General features: G+C 43.5%; 1 non-coding gene across 1 annotated transcript; it reads left to right on the forward strand.

The window, feature by feature from the left end:
* On the forward strand, positions 1,524–1,596 carry TRNAG-CCC. Its single transcript has one exon. It is a non-coding gene; the product is annotated as a tRNA-Gly (tRNA).

Consider the following 4,346-nt stretch of genomic DNA (forward strand, 5'->3'; position numbering starts at 1 on the left):
ATCCTTCTTCCATTTGATCTCATGTGATTCTCCCCAAAGTTGAGGGGCTTCCCTTGTGGCTCAGCTGGTAAAGAATGGGCCTGCAATGCAGGAGACCTGGGTTCGATCCCTTGGTTGGGAAGATCCCCTGGAGAAGGGAAAGGCTCCCCATTCTAGTATTCTGGCCTAGAGAACTCCATGGACTGTATAGTCCATGGGGTCACCAAGAGTTGGACACAACTGAGCGACTTTCACTTCACTTCACTTCACTTCAAACTTGTGAGTAAGCGAGATCTAACACATTAATTTGTATGTGCAACAAATCCTACTAGCATCCAGGGTCATCAGCATTGTGTCTGGTGGTTCCACAGCAATTACACCCAAACCTTGACTGTCTGTCCTCAGGGGCCCTGTTCATCCTTTCTCTCCACCTGGACAACAGCCCCCTAAGGGCTAAGTTGGGACACCTCCCCCAACTTATATAAATAAGAGTTCACTAAAGAGCACCATAAATAGAGCTCACTCTTACAGAGTGCTGGTAGACCAACAAACCATCCTGTTTGGCTGATATATAGATACACCCAGGAAGAAAGAAATGACATAGGGGGAAAAAATGAAAAAGTAGTTTGGGAGAGGGGAAGAGTCATATGTAGAAATAAAGAAAGATTAAGGGAAAAAATTCATTAAGATCTTTCAAAAATACAAAAACTATTCATGGTATGTGCAGGAGTGAGGGGCTATGAGTTGAAGGTTAAGCAGAGCTGTCCTCTTGGCCTGAACAGTCTAGCCTTATTATCCCTCTCTGCTATCTCTCCCTGCTGTAAACCATAAGCAGCGCCGTTCCAGCAATTTCCAGGAACAACCAGCAGTCCAACCCTAGAAAAATCAGCCTCAGATGCAATGATGATCATCAGAGCAGTGTCACCCCAAGTCCTGAGGAAATCCAGGCTGGAGGCAGCTCTGGTCCCTCAATGGAGGGTTACCAAATGCCCTTGGCAGACTTCCCTGTTCCAGGCAGATGGAAGGAAACTGCCTTACAATCCTTCTGCTGTCCTTACTGCTTCTTAGTCAAGCTCCACCTTGGCCTCTTGGAAAGCCAGCTATCTGAAGTCACAATAGAGAGCCCATGTGCACGCATGCATGCCTTACCCGTGGGGCTTCCCAGGCGGCGCTAGTGGTAATGAAACCTGCCTGCCAATGGAGGAGACACAAGAGAGGTGGGTTTGATCCCTGGGTGCGGAAGATCACCTAGAGTAGGAAATGGCAACCCACTCCAGTATTCTTTTTGCAATTATTACTGATTTATTTACTTTAATTGGAGGCTAATTACTTTACAATATTGTGATGGCTTTTGCCATACATTTTCACTCCAGTATTCTTGCCTGGAAAAATCCCATGGACAGAGGAGCCTCTACTTATGGGGCTGCAAAGAGTCCGTTTAGACATGACTGAGCAACTGAGCACGAGCCTTACCCCTAATGGGTGGGCACAGGAGATGTCTGAGGTCCCCACTTGATATCACTCAGAAAGCTGAGGTAGGGACTTCCCTGGTGGTCAAGTGGTTAAGACTCTGTACTCCCAGTGCAGGGGTCCCAGGTTCAATCCCTGGTCAGGGAACTAGATCCCACATGTCTCAATTCAAAGTCCTGCATGCTGTGACTAAGACCCAGAACAGCAAAATAATTTCTTTAAAAAAAGAAAGCTGAGGTAGGCTGTGTGATCATTGGACAGGGCTCCAAAGGTCCCCTGCCATTTCTGTGGACCACCCCAGAGTTCAAGTCCAGAACAAGAGCCTAGAGGTCTCTGAAAGCCCCCCTGGGTACCCCCTTGGTCACTGAGAGCCTGCCCTTTTCTGCATGTTTCGAAAGGCTTTTCATATACACAGACTCCTTCATCAGCAAGTCTGAATTTATAAACAGTTGCTCTTATTCAGGAAAGCAGAGATGAGCAGTTTTATGTAAAAGTTACATCTCCATTTAAGAAAAAATATATAATTCCACATTCTACTGTCCCTCGAACTTTATTCCCGTTTATGTAGATCTTAATACAGTTATATAGTCACAGGGCTAACGTCCCCTTTGGATGGTAATGAGGTCCTCTCGAACCCTTTAGCTGCTATAAAGTATGCAGAAGTTAAATGCACAGATGGAAAAAAATTTGTCTCAATTTTATACTTCTGCAAAATGGTAATTTTGTACTTAAAATGTACAAGATGGATGTTCAGAAATATAGGCTGATAGCCTAAATTATATTTGGTCATAATTTATGTAGTACAGTCCCAAAGAGATACAAAAAGGCAGAGCATAATTTATCTGCTGGAATCAGCGATAGCTTTGCTAAAACTACCATTTAGTCCATCCCCCACAGTTTTGAGCGGCCTCCGTCCTCAGGGCTCACTCTATTTAAGTTCCCCATACTGCTGTTTGATCACATATTGTAGTCTATAATTTGCCTATCATCTGAAGCAAATTTAGGTCCCAGAAGTTATGATCTCTATGTAGCAACCACTTTATTTGGTAAATGCAAAATATTTATAGCAATATAAAAACCAGATGAAAATAAAATTCCTATAATCATTGGAACATACACACTTTATCATTGGGGCTCATAATGACCGTCAGAGAAGAACTAGCATGTTGCCTAATAAAATTACCTTTGGATGTGTACTTGAACTTGCTGATGCTCAAGAACCAGAGAAACACCTTCTCCAGCATCCTTTTCATCCTGCCAATAGCAGGAAATGCCAAGCATGGGCTCTGGATAGGGTTGCCCAAAAGGAAATTAGATGAAAGGCAATGGGCAGGTAAGTCGTTATGGCACCCTGGCTATGGAAAGGAATTTCCAAGTGGAAATAAATCAGTTGGTGAGGGCACTGATCTGGACAGGTTCACCTCCTTTCAACCAGGGACACTGACCAAATAATGAATGTTGACTATAACCCCATCTTTGAGCCAAGATCAGTGAACTTCTACATTGGTCTGTCTTTCAATGCCAGCCTTCTCACACCTCCAGATGTTTCTCTTTGTGTTTCCAAAATGTTCACGTGGGAGATGTTCAGGCTGGACCCTACAAAAGACCTGAGACACAGTCTATCAATAGCTCCTTTAAAAAGCAGCTAGCTCTTCAAAAGAGTGTGGAGAGAAGCAGAGAGAAGACAGACCTCGACTAGAACGGACATCTGGAAACCAGAGTGATGGCATCTATGCAATTAATAACAAGACACTTGTTGAGTGCATGTGCTATAGATTCTATTCCTTACAACAACCCTGAAAGGTAGAGTTTGTCTTTCTTATGTGATCTATATGCAAATTAAGACCCAGAGAGGTTGGTCGGTCAATTAAGGGGTCTAGGTGGAAGTAACACCCAGGTCTGATACCATTCAAGATGGTGGTCTCACCTGCTGAATTTTTCCATGAGCCAACACAGGACACCAAGCTTTCCAAGACACCTCTGCAAGAATATTGCTTCTCTATCCTCAGAATTGTCTCCACCCATCTCCCCCTCCTTCCATGCAGCCCTCAAGGTTGCCTTCAGCTGAGTGAAGATGAAATAGAGCCCCAGATACATCTCTCAGATAAAAACTTCAACTGAAGCCTCATATATTTCATAGATACTTAAGAGCTCATGGCTCTTTGAAGACGAGTGTTAGTATTAATCATTGTAGTTGTTCAGATCATTTCCTCATTTTTAACATCACCCAAGCCCTCTCACCAGAAAGGCACCATTTCTGGGTCCTAGGGAGCCAGACCCTAAAGGATGCACTGGAATTCTCCAGATACTTACTTCCTTTTTCTTGCAACTTATTCCCAGATCCAGCTACTTAAGTCTAAGAGAATATCCTGTTTTCAATTCTTTTTTACCCCCAAAATGCTTAAGCACACATTTCATAGAATTCTGCTTAAATCCAGGTGTAATTTTACAAGGTCTCTTTTAAACAGTTTTTCCATATATCACACTGAAAAGAGGGAAAGAAAAAGACCCAAAAATGAATGCACAACCAAAATTAAAGAGGACGTAAGAAGGGCAAAGGAAATACCTTAGGCTAATTTATCCCCTGGTTCTATAATTGCTTCAAGACCAAATATAGGCTCTGAAAGCATCTGAGTGGGAAGAAACTCTTAACACACGAGAACTGTTCTGCAGTGGGAGAAACTGAGGTTCAGAAAAGAGACATAATAAACCAGTAAGGAGAACAGTTATGTTGTGCTTCGGGTCTTCCCAGGTAGCATGTGAACAATGAGTGTGTCCTTCAGTTCAGTTCAGTTCAGTTCAGTCACTCAGTCGTGTCCGACTCTTTGCGACCCCATGAATCACAGCATGCCAGGCCTCCCTGTCCATCACCAACTCCCGGAGTTCACTCAAACTCA

This window comes from Capra hircus, chromosome 18 (genome assembly GCF_001704415.2).
Source record: "Capra hircus breed San Clemente chromosome 18, ASM170441v1, whole genome shotgun sequence".
Taxonomy (NCBI): domain Eukaryota; kingdom Metazoa; phylum Chordata; class Mammalia; order Artiodactyla; family Bovidae; genus Capra; species Capra hircus.